This window comes from Hemibagrus wyckioides, unplaced genomic scaffold, assembly GCF_019097595.1.
Source record: "Hemibagrus wyckioides isolate EC202008001 unplaced genomic scaffold, SWU_Hwy_1.0 Contig11, whole genome shotgun sequence".
In the NCBI taxonomy this organism is placed as follows: domain Eukaryota; kingdom Metazoa; phylum Chordata; class Actinopteri; order Siluriformes; family Bagridae; genus Hemibagrus; species Hemibagrus wyckioides.
Window position 1 is genome coordinate 93,827 of NW_026690771.1, and position 17,376 is coordinate 111,202.

At 38.0% G+C, this 17,376-nt stretch overlaps 1 non-coding gene across 1 annotated transcript; it reads right to left on the bottom strand.

Moving 5' to 3' along the window:
* Positions 1–16,377: 16,377 nt before the first annotated feature.
* On the bottom strand, positions 16,378–16,450 carry trnar-acg (transfer RNA arginine (anticodon ACG)). The gene has a single exon. It is a non-coding gene; the product is annotated as a tRNA-Arg (tRNA).
* Between the last annotated feature and the right edge of the window lie 926 nt (positions 16,451–17,376).

Genomic DNA, 17,376 nt, shown 5'->3' on the forward strand with positions numbered 1-17,376 from the left:
TTTTACTGTAAAGAATGTTAGTATAAATCTGATATGATAAGAAGCACTTATGATCTTCATGCTCTACATTTCACAGCCGCTCGATGCTGATGAGCCGGACAGTGCCTGCCGTGATGTTCAGTGTGTGTCTGTAGTCTCCTCCCTCTCCCAGGTATTCTACACTGCTGTAACTGAGATACAAACACACAAACATCCTTCTTTACAAGATCTAATGTTAAGTTTTGTTTCTCTATTTCTGGCCAGTGGACATAAGCAGAGACATGATTGGAATGATGAGGGGTCCAGAGAGTCGGCTCTGCTGGTTTGAAAGCGCAGAGACACACTGCTTGACTCGCGAGGTAATCACAGTCTTTATTACTCTGATGAAGAGAATGGACATTTTTCAACTGACATGATTTTTAGAAGAGCACTTTTGTGAAATGTGGTTGTAGATCTTGAGTTTCATCTAATTGTCTTTTACAGGGATTCCCTTATTATACCAGTGATAAGGAGAGTTTCACTGGCATTCAGGTAAGGGATTATTCATTGTGGCATCACAAAATGTTATGAACTGCAGTGACTAATTGTGTTTGTGTGTTTTAAGTTTGTTGAGCCGAACATCCAGCTGCTGCCCACAGAACAACCTCAAGACCCTTCACCTGTTTTTCTGTTTTTTTCTAAGTGACAGAATATTAGTATGAAACTGCTGTGATCAGAAGCACTCATGATCTTCCTGCTCTACTCTTCTGAGGTAATTCAGACTTTCAGACCTGATGTGTATCTACATATGCTGCTATTCCCCTGATTCGGATACTGTAAAATTTACTTTGTGAGTTTTAACGATTTAATGATTTGGCTTGCAGGAGAGTGAGGAGCGCCTTAACCCAGAGGAGTTGGAGGTGCCCTTTATTTGGTACGATCCTCTTCACTCTTTAATGATGTAACAGTGTATTGTATGTTTAATATACACTAAACATTTACATCTCTTGTTTCTTAGCTGCCATCTTTCAGACAGAGGGGTGACTGAAATCGGCCTGAAGGTGCCCGCGCTTCGTGAGGCGTTTGCTGTGAGTAAAACCTTTATTCAGCTGCTGTTACTGTGCAGGTAAAGTCCACTCTGCTTTAACTTTTATATTGTGTGCTGTCTTATATTCAGACTCTGCTTGCCAGCATCCACAAGCAGAACTTCTTGTTCATGGCTGGAAAGAAGATCGTCATGCGACTGGCAGCAGCTAACAACCAGGTGACTTCAGAATGATGAAAGACTGTATCATTTTTATGATGGAAATAATTTCAGTTTCTCAGCCATAGCCAAAGTGAGTTACAGAGATTTTTTCGTTTGCTTTAACAGGATGCAGTTGGTGTGCAGTTGGCCTACGAGGCCCTGATTCGATTCCTGAGGACGCCTTCCAATCAGGAATCGATTAAAGCAGAGCTCAGCTCCTGTGTAAGCTAATAAACGCCTGTGTGAAATGACAGATGTTTAAAGATAACAGATTTTGCTAATATAGAAAACAGGACTCCAATATGTAAAGCTAATTTATTTTTGTATCTTTTCTACTCTGTGCAGGACCACCACTACAACTTCCTGGATGTTTTTTTGAGCTGATTTTCTTCAGCTACTTTATAAATGGCTCAAAACCTCAGCCAGTAAGTGTCTTATCAGGAGATTTCTAAGTAATGTTTGAGTTTCAGAACATGGTCTATTTGATCTGGTTTTCTTTTTCCATATTTTTTAAACCTGATAAGACATGGCATTAATGAAGCTTGTCTTTCTTTCCAAAAGTTTAAGGGAGGTTTCTTGGAGCGCCTGCTTGCGCTCTTCAGCATGTGGGACGTGGACGTGTGGGAGCCTGCAGCAGAGCTGTACTTCACAGTGCTTATTGTAAGTGTTGAATATCTTCTGATGCCACGATCCACAAATTCTCAGGATTGTATCTTAAACTCAGTGACACTATGTTGGATGTGTGTGGAATTTGTCAATAGGATTACCTTACAGAGCTTGCTGAAGTACTCTTCACTCAGCCTCTGGAGCTCTACAGTGACCCAGCAGCCTTAGCCACCACAGTTCAGCGACTCCTCAAGCTGCACGTCCAGCTGATGATGGACATTTTGGAGGAGCTCTGAGCAATGTCTTTCCCCTTACCCACTTCATCTTTTCTTCCTCTGTTTCATTTCATCTTCTTTTCTCTCACTTCTTTTTCCTACATTGCTCAGGCTCCACACGTATATATGAAATAATTTTATTTCTATTTTTGATCAACTTAATATTTAAAAAATCTCTTTTCTTTCCTACAGGTTTGTAGAGTGAACCCCAGGACCTGAAGAAGGGCTTAACCTTAGCATTTAAGATCCCTCGTCCCTTAATAATCATCCCTTATTAATCTATCCCTCTGTTCCTATCCCACTCCCCCTATTCCCATCAATAGCCTATAGATTGGAAATACATGTATAGAATTGTTTAGAAATTAACTTATTTGTATACTTCTTATAGACTTTGCTTAAATAAATGTTTATATTTGTTCCTATTGCGGTCTCATTCTGATTATTTTTAGCCATCAGTATATGTATAAAAGTTTCCTTTAAACGCAACACAAACTGAATTTTTCAGTCATATACAGATCATTTTTACAGAATTTCACAACCTTTAAATGGTTTACTAAAATGTGAAAAATAACAAATATATTATATATTTGTTATTTTATTATATATTTTATTATATATTATATTCAGTGTTGGGGAAAGTTACTTTTAAAAGTAATGCGTTACAATATTGTGTTACTCCCTAAAAAAGTAACTACTTGCATTACTTAGTTATTTTTTATAAAAAGTAATGTTATGTTACTTTTGCGATACTTTTTCTTAAATTTGACCAGTAGACTGTAGTCTAGGTGTGACAGCATTAATCATACTGCAGAATTACTCTTACTAATATAACTTGTGTAAATACGTCTTGTTTTGATAGGGAGGTTTTCCTGCTTTACAAAACATACACAGTGCTATTAAAAAGGGTTTCTGCTTCTTTTTATGAGACGTTTTTAAATGTGCCACATTGTCTGTTTATCTTCTTTGACACAGGGACACAGAGGGAGACGTTTGTGTTTCCCGAGGATGAGCTCAGCTACAACAGAGAGCTCAGTGACTCTGAGGACAATGACATCTGGCCTATGAGAGGTCTCTCTCCTGTATGGATCCCACCACCTGTGAGGAGCTCATCCCCACCTATGAGAGGTCTCTCTCCTGTATGGATCCCACCACCTGTGAGGAGCCCATCCCCACCTATGAGAGGTCTCTCTCCTGTATGGATCCCATCACCTGTGAGGAGCCCATCCCCACCTATGAGAGGTCTCTCTCCTGTATGGATCCCATCACCTGTGAGGATCCCATCCCCACCTATGAGAGGTCTCTCTCCTATATGGATCCCACCACCTGTGAGGATCCCATCCCCACCTATGAGAGGTCTCTCTCCTGTATGGATCCCACCACCTGTGAGGATCCCATCCCCACCTATGAGAGGTCTCTCTCCTGTATGGATCCCACCACCTGTGAGGATCCCACCACCTGTGAGGAGCCCATCCCCACCTATGAGAGGCCTCTCTCCTGTATGGATCCCACCACCTGTGAGGATCCCATCCCCACCTATGAGAGGGCTCTCTCCTGTATGGATCCCACCACCTGTGAGGATCCCATCCCCACCTATGAGAGGTCTCTCTCCTGTATGGATCCCATCACCTTTGAGGAGCCCATCCCCACCTATGAGAGGTCTCTCTCCTGTATGGATCCCACCACCTGTGAGGAGCCCATCCCCACCTATGAGAGGTTTCTCTCCTGTATGGATCCCATCACCTGTGAGGATCCCATCCCCACCTATGAGAGGTCTCTCTCCTGTATGGATCCCACCACCTGTGAGGAGCCCATCCCCACCTATGAGAGGTCTCTCTCCTGTATGGATCCCACCACCTGTGAGGATCCCATCCCCACCTATGAGAGGTCTCTCTCCTGTATGGATCCCACCACCTGTGAGGATCCCATCCCCACCTATGAGAGGTCTCTCTCCTGTATGGATCCCACCACCTGTGAGGATCCCATCCCCACCTATGAGAGGTCTCTCTCCTGTATGGATCCCACCACCTGTGAGGATCCCATCCCCACCTATGAGAGGTCTCTCTCCTGTATGGATCCCACCACCTGTGAGGATCCCATCCCCACCTATGAGAGGTCTCTCCTGTATGGATCCCACCACCTGTGAGGATCCCATCCCCACCTATGAGAGGTCTCTCTCCTGTATGGATCCCACCACCTGTATGGATCATCCGTTTCCCCGTTAACTTGGTTTCTATTTCCATGGGAGAGCTGTTCAAAAGTTCAGAAGCTCAGTCATCACCTCATGTTCATCACCTCATATCCATGATGTATGGTAAGTATCTGTGGTAAGTATGTGTGATAATTATTTCACCCCTAGATTTCAGCATTAGTCTTTTTTAATAATTATGTAAGTATTTCAGCCTTTTAAACACGTGGGGTGGTGAGAATCCGCTTGATACCTTCTCGTCTGTTGTGTTGGAAAAATTTTTTTAAAAAAACATTTTGGAGCTAACTATGTAACCTGTTCCCAAAATTTTCAGTAGACCCAAGAGCCCAGTGTTCATGCTCAGGCCTCTTCTGTAGTTTTTTTAAGAACACCACTTATGAGCTCATAGCCCATAGTTCATAGCTACATCATTCGGTCACTTTATGAATCTCGGTGTGATTGCGCAGGCATCCAGAGGATTCTTACCACCATCTCAAGCATAATCTCTAAATGTAAATCATTTTAATGATATAATTGTGGTATGATTAAAGTAATTATGGCATCTAGATAAAAATGTGAGTCTTGTTTTTTTTGCATTTGCATTTAATTTGTATTAAATGTATAGGATTTTTATAATTATAAAATTATAATATATTAATGTTGTTTATTTATGTTATGTGTATTATTGTCATTTATATTAATAAATAAATAAATATAATTGTATTGTTGTTGAATTATGCATTGTTGTAAATATGTAAATATTACATTTTTAAGACTTTTACTATTAAATTATACAAATGTGTTGTGGTATAAAATGTTAAAATATTATATAAAATATTAATATCTGTAATAAGTGTACAGTTTGTCATTGCTTGTAAATAGTTAATACATTATTTTTTGGTTCATTACACACGTGTCTCAAGTGTCTTTTTTTATAACACATCATAAACATTTCTCATTTGTTTCTCATATAATTACACAGTAAAAAGAGTAGAGTATTGCTGTATTACATATCAGTATTTTTCTAAAACAACAGTCATGTTACTGTGTGAAATGCTGTGAGAGAGAGAGAGAGAGAGAGAGAGAGAGAGTGTGTGTGTGTGTGTGTGTGTGTGTACTGAGATGAAACAATTAAACAGTTAAACAACAGCATCTCACCATATGCTACTGAATACTAGAACACTGAGTTATATTTTTGTGTGTGTGACTTGTCTTGGCATTAACTGTGAAAAGCAAAGAAAGAATTTCATTGTACAGGGAAACTTGTTTTCCTCACTGTGCACAAGACAATAAACACTTTGAACTGAATTGAATTGAGTTGTTTATACTGTATCATATATGTAGATATAATCATATATACAGATATGAGCTATATTCTAATCCATTTTAATCTTAATGAAAACGTATGAAAATTCCACTTCCACAACGTATTTCATTTCCGTTTACCAAAAAAATCTAATGCTTTTAAAAAATTCTCAAAGATACAGAAATAATTTTCTGCACGATTCCCTCTAGATGGCGCCATTGAGATGTTTCAGGTTCTTGTTAGGGAATATTTGACAGTCTCAGCGCGCCCTCTGCTGGTGAAACAGAAATCACAGCGTCTTCATGACACCTTTATTAACCATTATGAATGAGTTTTATCTCCTAAAGTTACTGTAAATAATGATAAAACATTTAAACCAGAATGAATCTGAACTAACAAAAATAAATCAGCATGTTTTCCGCGTTTCTTATTATTTGTCCTTTATTTTATTACTACTTTATTATTTTATTAGTATTTTACTATTTATTGGGTTTATTTGATGTCCAGAGAATGCTCTCATGGAAGATCATGTCTGATTATTTTTTAAGGCTTCATCCAGAATCTATTCAGCTTCTGTTTCTGTTGACATGTGAGTCAGAATATAAAACACTCTTACGGCTGACAAGTGCATGAATTCTACACACTGTCTCAACACAGTAGTTTATAAAGATTTAGGTCACAACAGAAGATGATTTTTACCTATTCATATTGTAAAGACTGAGCTTTATGGAACTACAGTGATTGGTACAAGCCTCTGAAATGGCATGTTCCATTAAATATCTACACCAATACGAAGGTCATTGGAAATACCAAGATTGTGTGCACGTGTGCATGTGTACGCATGTTTGTCTAGACATGCTGGATGGGAGAGTATGTGATGATAGGATGATATATTTTAGTTTGTAGTCTTTCAGTTAGAACTCCATCACCATTTCCCACAAAAATAATCATAAACATCATTTATTTAGAGTAAGCGTTCTGTGTGCTGCCATTGTCCAGTATAAAGTCCATTATGATTAACTCATGTTAATAAGAAGAATATGAACAATAAAATAATTACAACACAGGACAGCTGTTCTAACTGTTAGATAAGCTTTATTAACTCCACTGATCAAAATGTTTGCAGCAAAAATAATTGCAGCTGGTATTTTATTATGTATTAATAGATGCAGTGGTCTGGGAAAATACTGGACTAAAACAGATGGATTTCAAGAGGAAATAATTTATCTGGGTCTGGGATCTTCCATTGCACAAGTACCTTTATTTGTCTTAAATGATCCTTATCATATTTTTTTTATTCCCTGCCCTTGAGCATGAAGTTATTTAATTTCCGACCTAAAATGTCAGCAAAATACAACAGGTTTAAGAAATGTATGCCAAATAGATTTGAAGAATTCTGACTGAACAAAAGTGAAGCAAACAGATTTCTTCAGCAGGGGGTATCTGTCTCGTAAGCTGTTTAGTGAAGAGGAATTCTGCAGTATGATTAATGCTGTCACACCTGACTAATGGTGTCTTAATGTGAACTTAATATTAAAGTATACTCTTTTCTTCCCTACAGGTCTGTAGAGTGAACCCAGCACCCAAGGAGTAGTTTTAATATCCCTCATCCCTCATAGAGCGTCCCTTATCAATCTATCCCTCTATCCTTGTCTATATAGATAACTGCTAATAGTAATTAGTATAAATAGTAGCTGCAAATAATATTGTTGTAAATAAACTTATAGTTGTAGTTTATAGTTTAGTCTAACGCAGTACATGTAGCATGTTTTTTATAAGAAATAAAAAGAATAAAAAGTAGATAGCATAGAGTGTACTAGTGTTAGTGGGTCAAGATTTTTTAGAATCAATAAAAATTAATGACCTGCACACGCGCATCTACAGCATGGCTAACTATCACCTAATAATTTTACTTTGTGCAAGCTAATGGTGTTCACAAAATATATATTTTTAAAAAATATATACCGATAGAAGTTTTGAAAGAGCATGTCAGAAAATGACAAACTAGCACACTGTTTTAGAGATGGGATACAGTATTTTCTAGTGACAGATTTGACCAGAAATTTATTGTCTTTTTTCTTTTTCTTTTTTGTGTACTAGTGCAAATTACTTACTGTTTACTCTTACTGGTCTGTTCTTATGCCATTGAGTGAACATTGTTATCTGTTACTTACACTGTCGTAGCTTTTGTTAAGTTTGTGTTTGTGTTTCTGATACTTTTGACATTCTGTACTTGATCATTGGAAATACATAAAATATATATTTCAGCATGTCTTATTATCACTTTTTAAGCCAATTTTATTTCTGTCTGTGGTGTGGTAGTATAGATGGTGTACTTCTAGTGAGTTGTTGAGGGTTCATTTAGGCCTGTTTATTCATTTATAATTCGTCTGGTATCTACCTGTTACATCAACTAATAGGGGTAGCCTACAAGATTAGCAGTCTTGTGGATTAAATGAATTAGGGTGGCGGTGACGGCAGCAGCAAAGGGATGGAGTCAAATTCCAGACCTGAATTATTGTCCCAGTCCGCCACTACACACACACACACACACACACACACACGTACATACACACCATCACCATCGACATGGATAACTTTGAACAATGTTACAAGTACACTTGATGGAAATAAGCACAGTTACAACACATTAATGTTAAACCTACACCTATTCTAAACTATTTAATAACGCACAATTTTGAGCAAAAACTATGGGATTATAGAAACAAGACACTTTGGAATTCATTACTTTCCAGCCCTGGTGACCTTCAATAGCATGGCTTACTCACCTATTAGCCCCCTCACTGCATATGTTATCATGTTAGAAAATGTACAGATCTGAGTGTCTTGTTGAACTGGATGTTGGTTTTTCTCATTAATATTCTACACTGTTATATATTTATATCTATATTTTTGTACAGTTTGATTGCATCCTTGTGACTTTCAGAATAAAATTTAGTTTAGGATTGTTTTGCCTTGCCTTGTTTTTATTTATGTAAAAAATCCCTTTGTGTAGCCCCTATGGTTTAGATGTTAATTCTGATCTAACCGTATGTTTTTTTGTCTCTGCCTTTTTTTGACTACACACTTGACCACATTTCAGGTTTGTGTTTTAACTATTCTGACTGTTTTTTTTCTGTTTTAATAAACCTCATGTGTATGGATCCTTATATGCTTATATTTATGCTTATCTCCACAGTTACAATATTTAGGACCTACTCCTACCCACACTTGCCATTTTGCTGTTTTCTGCATCCAAATCCTAATTCTTTGGGTGTTTTGCCTTCAGCAAGTGATCTGCAGTTTAATTGAATTATTGGCCACTGCAGATTCCACTTCATTGCCTTATAAAAGTTTTGGATTGCTTTGGCAGTATGCCTCAGGTCATTGTCCATCTGCACTGTGAAGTACCTACCAGTGGGTTTTGAAGCATTTGACTGAATCTGAGCAGATAATATAGCTCCTCTGATTCAAAGTGACATATAGCCAAGTTGGTCAATATTTATTTATTATTTACAGATGTACTTATTTACATTACAGTGTATTCTTCTTCTAGTTAATTATACAGAATTAAACAGTAAACATTGTGTTGATCTCGAGCTGAAGAGGAAACAACCTGCTAATCAAACATACACTGTAAAAATACAGCAAATAAAAAATACTGTAAAAAATATATACTGTAAAAATACAGCAAATAAAAATACTGTAAAAAAATATATACTGTAAAAATACAGCAAATAAAAAATACTGTAAAAATATATACTGTAAAAATACAGCAAATAAAAAATACTGTAAAAATATATACTGTAAAAATACAGCAAATAAAAAATACTGTAAAAAAAAAAAATATATATATACTGTAAAAATAAAAAATACTGTAAAAATACAGCAATTTTCAACAGTAATCTACTGTTCTTCAAATATACAGTTGAATACTGTAAACACTGATGCCTAGGATGCCTCGGAAATCATCTGAGCATTATCACATGGAATCAGGCCCTTCTACATTGTTTGTTGTGCAGATAATATTTGAAAATTAAAATATAGGCATCAATTATTTGTATAATTTGGATCTTGAAGCAAGAAGAGGAAGAATATGATTTTCACCCTGAAGAGTGAACAAGGCACGTAACTTTCATCCTTACATGCTTTCAACTTCATCCTGCATCTTACTCAATAAGGTAATTGTTATCTTTTATTTTTTGTGCTTAATTTACGTTTTTTTTTCTTTTTTCTTTTTTTTTTTGGTCAATATAAGATAGTATTTAATGTTATTCAGTTTTTACTAGCATGTAGTCAGCAGGTACAAGCTAGCAGCCTAATCATTTTAGTTAGCTTGTGAAGTCCTTTAGCGGCTAAATCAACAAAATTACTAGCATGCTTTTTTTTTGGCAGATTTAGCCTGATGTCATGTAAAATATAACCAGGGCTCTAAATTTTTTCCCCCCATTTTTATTACTTTTGTTGTACCGTTTGACAGTTTTGTGGTTGTGTGTTGGTTAAAATGTGCAGTATAATTACATAGCTACTGGTTAGTTGCTGGCTGTTTCAGGTTTAATGTAATTTTATTATCCTGTGAGAGTAGTTTTAAGATCGTCTTTGATGGAACAGTGGAATTATTTTGTTTATTTTGTACCTAGCCTGCAGTGTAAAGATGATAACTTGCACTTTATGCGCTACATCAGTTGTTTATCATTCTTTGTGTTTGTGTGTACAGATGTCTGCCTCTGCAGCTGATGTTGAGCGTACCTTGAATCTCCCAGCAAGTCCAAGACTGATACTGCTTGGTTAGTGCCAAGGCTTGATAAACAGAACATTAGTCTGACTGCCTTCATCTTTCTTCTCATAGAAGTCATAGTCTCATAGTTTGTTGGAGCATGTTGATGCATAAATCATGACTTATTTTCTATATCAGTTACTGGTAATGAGGTGACAACAGGATGGTGGATGATCAGCATAGAAACTCAAGTCATCTGTGAAGGCCAATCAAGCTTCATCTCTGGGCTTGCTGCAGTGTTAGCAACCTATTATGTTTTTAACATAAAATACAGTACCAAGAGGAAGCTGCAAGGACCCTAGAGTTTGTTCAAAGGTACACACTCTACAAAATCTTTTACAAATCTTGTCATCTTTATGTAACCTTTATGCTTCTGTATGTCTTTAATTTTCATCACTCGCGTTCATGACCTTTTGTGATTTTTTTTCTGTTTTCTGTTTTTAGGCGTTTCATTGGTATTAACCCAGAGAAAGGATCAACGGCCACCCACGGGAAAGTGGTATCAAAGAAGACAGGGAAAGTGGTCCCTAAGAAGTCAGTATCTGTGAATCATTACAAAAATATCATGGACTTTACATGGGGATTCATGTAATCTCAATTATATCAAACTTTTACATCCCTGTCTTCCTGCTGGAAAACAGGGGGTAGATGATCGATGAGGAAGTGCAATTACAAAAAAAAGGACAGTGCAACAAGATAAAGCTAAGTTAAATTTTCCTTCATTCAAGTACACGATTTTGAAGAGTTATTAATTAATTAACCCTTTTTGCAGGGTGTTTGTACTGAACAATGTTTTAAAAACATTTTAGACACATTTTTGGTTACAAATTTTTTGTTTTTTTGTTTTGTTTTAGACATATTCAGTTTCTGGCTAATGCCTTTTGTCATAACACCAAATCTCCTCCTAGTTGGGGTTAATACACAGCTTAGGCACCATAAAACCACAGTGGTAGACAGGGCTGGGGATTGTAGTCTTCCTAAAGTCATTCTAAAATTAGATCAATCTGCAAATGTTTTCTTCAGGTCTGCCTCCATTTCTATATATGCCTTGTCCAAAAAGCTTGTAAAGGTTTTGCGATCGGAGAGCACGGCCCCTGTCCATTTCCCTGATTTTGCTGATGATATTACAAAATGTCGGCGCCTTCACAGTGAAGAGTGGCTGCATCTCCTCAACAATAAATGCAGCAACCAATTTATTGAGTTCAGTCAAACTAATTGTTTTACCTGGTGGTGAACTGAAATCTAGCTTTTGTTGTTCAGCAGTAGGCGGGGTATATTAATACTGACATACATGGTTTGTTTATGTAAACTAATGTTAAATAATATCATTTAAGGGGACCATAATGTAAAGCATTATTGATTGAGACATTTCCCATATGAGTAACAGTTATTCTACCATAATTTAAATCATATCTAAGGCTGGGTTTGATTAGGAGTGGGATTATTAGATAGATGAATTCAGACCCTCGCTGTGAAACATCACCCCCTGGACACAGGTGGACACAGCGTCCCTCATTTATTCCAAGTGTAGGGTGGCTTGAGTTCAGACACCATTAGTCAGGTGTGACAGCATTAATCATACTGCAGAATTCCTCTTCACTAAACAGCTTACGAGACAGATACCCCCTGCTGAAGAAATCTGTTTGCTTCACTTTTGTTCAGTCACAATTCTTCAAATCTGTATTTGGCATACATTTCTTAAACCTGTTGTATTTTGCTGACATTTTGGGTCGGAAATTAAATAACTTCATGCTTAAGGGCAGGGAATATGTATTAAGGAGTAGTTTTAATATCCCTCATAGAGCGTCCCTTATCAATCTATCCCTCTATCCTTGTCTATATAGATAACTGCTAATAGTAATTAGTATAAATAGTAGCTGCAAATAATATTGTTGTAAATAAACTTATAGTTGTATAGTGTTTATATAGTTTACTTTAATAAATGTTTTCATTTGCTCCTATTACCGTCTCATTCTGATTATTTTTAGTCATCAGTATGTCTATATAATTTTCCTTTAAAAAGCAACACAACACTAAATGAACTTTTCACTCATATACAAATCCTTTTTAAAGAACTTCAGAAACTTTGGTTTACTAAAATGTGAAAAATGACAAATAACATCCAACAAAATTCAGATATTTATAGTCTTGGAAAGTTTGTTTCCAAAATGTAGAAAAATCTGTAACATTTGGGGAATTGCACATTTACATTTAAGCATCCAGAGCACAGTTGTGTATAAAAAGTCTGAAATCTTGAGATAAAAATCTGAAAATCTAAATTGTAGAGGACTAAAAATGTGGATTTACAGTTTACACCAAATCACACCACTGTAGCACATCATTTATAATGCAGTTACTCTGAACTCTCAAGGTTACTCTTTAAGAAGAAATATCAAAAGTTTCAGAAGTGTATTTTTAATTGAAATATACACACCTGATCCTGGTAGTCAGCAGCAGGTAGGGCAATGATAGTTGGAAATTAACATTATAAACCAAAATAGAGCACAACCTGAGAAAGTGCAGTATAAAACCAACAACTGTCAAGAGCTAGCTCATTATAATCGTCTACCATCAATGGCATCTGTATAGCTTTTAGACATGCAAGATCACCTTGAGATCACATTTCTTGGAGGACATTTTTGGTCCACTTCCTCATGCTGGCAGTTGGACCTTACTTCTCATCGCACAACAAAATATTGCAAATACCAACATTACACATAAAAACATCTTGAACCACGTCTAACGTCCATGTTTCTAGCAAGTTTGAGAAAGGAAAGCAGGTCAGAAAGGTCAGTCGGGACTAATCATAACATCTGAACTTTTATAACATGAAAGTAAGGTTAATAATATAACTTAGAGAACAAAATTTTCAGTTTTACTCAAATTAGGGTGATGCAAAAATGAGTACACCCCACTGAAAGTCTCTGGAGCAAAGCTAAATTTTAGACTACAAATGTCTAATATTTTTTGTTATATTTTTGTATATTTTTTGTTATATTTTTGTACCCTTAAATTGGGGTATTTTAGTATTTTTTGTTATATTCCTTCTTATTTTATTTATTACCTGTGCTTGTAGATACTGCTGGTGCCAGATACCACAGCATACTTCAAAGCTCTTGTAGACTCCAAGCTTTGAAAGGTCTGAGCTGTTTTTGTATCGATAGGGTCTTACACAGTATTAGGCAAGTGGTTTTAATATTATGGCTGATCGGTGTACATCATATCATCTGAGACAGTTATTTGTCATCATGCCCAAACTTAGCAATACATTAAACACCACAAATTGGATGGCAAAATAGACACATCCAATATGCGACCCTATGTCAATGCTTGTATGCGTTATTCTAAGATGCGGTCCCTTATGCAGAATAACGTGTGAGGTCCTTTGTGACTTCTCATTTGCTTTGGGTACGATCAGTCTTGAAGTGAGTTGGCACCATTCTCCAGTCCCTCATCTGGCCAAAAGTGTTACCTTTTGTTAAGGGAATGCAGCTGATGTCTTGCCCAAACTGGAGTATAAGAAAATAAATATAAAGTATATTAGAGCTTCCAGATACAGTGAAATGGCAATAAGTACACAAAGATTCTGCAAAAAATGTGAAAATTTACAATCTATATAATGTTTAATTTATATCTTATATCTATTATATCTTGTGTTTAATACTCAAAATGTGAATAACCTGCAGGATGCTGCGCTACTCCCAAAAGATGACTGGAAATTGTGGATAGTTTCCTGCAGTATCTGTCTTTCTCTTCCCTGAAATTCATATGATATTATAACAAAACCGTCTATAAACATGGGACCAGATTAGACAACGCTGACTAGCAGTTTTTAAAAAACACACCTTTCCAGCATTAAGTTCAGAAATGGCTGCCAGAATCTGTTGTCTGGGCCCGTCTGTTTTAATCCCCAGCTCCTGCAGATCTCCATCAGTCAGAGTCAAAAAGGCCTCCATGTCTACCTGTAAATAAAACAATACAGGTAATTTACAGAGAGGAAAAAATCACATATGATTTGTGCACAATTTACTGAGTACAGCTCTAAGTCTCCTTTGACAAGACTCTACAGGCTACAGGTGTAACTGCCATCTTCATGTTGCTTCACTGAAGTCCTATGTGGTCTGGGATTTGGTTGGGCCATTTAAGGACATTTAGAAAGTTGTTCCAAAGCCACTCCAGGGTTGTCTTGGATATATTCATGTTGTCGTTCTGAAAGGTTAAACCTTGTCTTAAAATCTGAGGCTGTGTCCACTGTGGAGCAAGTTTTCTTTAAGAACCTCTCTGTATTTCGGCTGCTTTCATCCTTCCCTTAATTCTGACCCGTCTTTCCCCTCCTGCCACTGAGAAGTACTCCTGCCAACACCATGCTTCACAATAACAGTGGTATTGCCCAAATATTGAGCAGTGCTTATATTCAGCAGCAGTTTTCATTTAGCTATTCCAACATAAAGCTCTTACTGATGGAGAACTTTTGAGATGGCTGTACTTCCAACAAGTTCTCCCTTTTCTGCAGAGGACTTCTAAAGCTGTTAAAGTTGTCAGTGGGCTTTTGTTTTCTCTCTGATCAAAGCCATTCTAACCTGGTTACTGAGTTTGGCTGGATATCCTGTTGATTCCAAACATTTTTCCACAATGATAGAACCCACTGTGCTCCTTGGAACATTCAACACCTTAGATATGGTTTATACCTTTACCCTGCTCTATGTCTTGACACAATTTGCTCAGGGTGGTCTATGTATTTTGTAGATAGATGTGTTCATTTCTGAATACCCTGTCTACGTTCATGGTCCAGAACCATATTGGCTTTTGTATGTTAGAGACTGGTAAACTGCAATAGTGTGAATGAGAGTACATTCCTACACACCATAAAGTCTGATCATCTTTATTTGCACTGACCTTCATCAGTGATGCTGCCACTGCTGGAGCCACCACTACTTTTAGAACATGGTTGGGAAGAAGCAGAAGACAGGGTTTCACCAATTAGAGGCTTAGGAGTTGGGGATGGCGATGGAGTCAGGGTAGGGGATGTACTCTTAGATGTGGAGGAATTCCCAGACTGAGGTCTCTTTTTCAGATCAACCTTCTGTGGAGATTGTAGGCTAGTGTTAGGTTAGATTGATGGATGACACTGTAATTATGCGAATACATTTGACTTGAATGACACATCATTAGCGCGCACGATCCATCGATTGCCGTGGGCGGGCCATTGTTGCGATTAGCTGAGAACGATAAAATTGCGAGAGATTCGATTGGCTCGCTATGGGCGCGGCCATCATTGTCTGTCCATCTTTTCAGCGCAGGGATTGGGGAAGAAAGATGTAACGGGCCGATGTGATTGGGCGAGAAAGATTTCCCGGGTGAGCTGTGATTGGCCGGCTGACCCAGACTATCGTTCTTCAGGTAGCACCACTGGCCCATGGGAGCCTTAGGGGGAGCCTACTAATAAATAAGTGATGACAAATCAGTTATGTAACGTTTTGCGCATTGAATCGAAATGAACACAACACCAACATGCTGCTGGCTGCAATCAGTGATCGTTTTTGGTTTCTGTTGAGGAAGCGTTCCCGGCCGTTATTAACTCAGCGATTTGGTGAACTCCTTGCCAGTTCTGCGGGCAATCCAATAAAGTCACGTTCCCATACCGGGAGTCAAACCCGGGCGAAAACCAGGAATCCTGACCGCTAGACCATATGGGAGGGCTCCCTGGGAGAGTTGAGATCGGCATTTTACTCGACCACCAAGCAGTTTGAGCTCCAGCGAGGTATCATCCAGAGCTTTGTATGGGAACCTTGCATTGCAGAGCACAAAATTGGCCAGCGCTGACCGAACATCCAGCTACTCAAGCTGTCACTCCAGCGGAAGATCAGCCGCTAGACAGAGCGTGGGCTGGTGTTCCTGGTGCAGAAAACCAGCGTACCTCCCAGTACAGGACTCTCTGCATTTCAGGGATTGTGGGAGGTGTTACTCTGCCAGCAATTCGGCAGCTGGAGTTTGTGGCACACCTCTGGGCTCTTAAAAGGCAGCCGAGCCAGCCAGGAGTCGAACCTAGAATCTTCTGATCCGTAGTCAGACGCGTTATCCATTGCGCCACTGGCCCATGTGAGCTTTAAGGGGAGCGGGGTACTACCTGTTTATGCTTTTCAAGTGAAAAACGGCCAGAGGTCAAAAGCCATGCCTAGCGTTCAATGGTGATGTGGAAAAGCCAATGCCGTGACTCGGATTCGAACCGGGGTTGCTGCAGCCACAACGCAGAGTACTAACCACTATACGATCACGGCATCCCATGCACCTGGGCCAGCAGGGAAAAGGAGCTGCTACATGTTGTGATATGTGTTCTGGCGCCCCTCTGGCCTGTGTATACATAATTTATATTAATGTTTTGTTTGCTGATGTAAACGATTGTGATTATATTTAGTCAGTTAGTTAGTTAGTTAGTCTCTAAACTCAAATTCAGTTTCGTGTACAGTGGGGATGGACTCCTCACAGGGGGTGGGACTAGGTGATTCCCCTCACTCTCACTCATACTGACTTATATAATAGATATATAAATAAAAAAGGTCTGTCTCTAAATATCTGAGCTTTTCTTTCTTATTAATTCTTATTTTTACACATACACACTGTTTGCACAGTAAAGTGTGTATATACACACACACATACACTACCGGTCAAAAGTTTTAGAACACCCCAATTTTTCCAGTTATTTATTGCAATTCAAGTCGTTCAAGTCCAATGAATAGCTTGAAATGGTACAAAGGTAAGTGGTGAACTGCCAGAGGTTAAAAAAAAAGGTAAGGTTACCCAAAACTGAAAAATAATGTACATTTCAGAATTATACAAAAAGGCCTTTTTCAGGGAACACAAAATGGGTTAACAATTTAAAGCTGTTCTGCAGCAATGGAGGTTGATCAAGCCTTGAAAGCTGGTGCTACTAATTCCTACAGGTCTTCCAGCTTTTCTGGATTACTTACAACCCCCTCTGTCTGCATAAAAGCAGTGTTGGAACACACTGTGGTACCATACCCT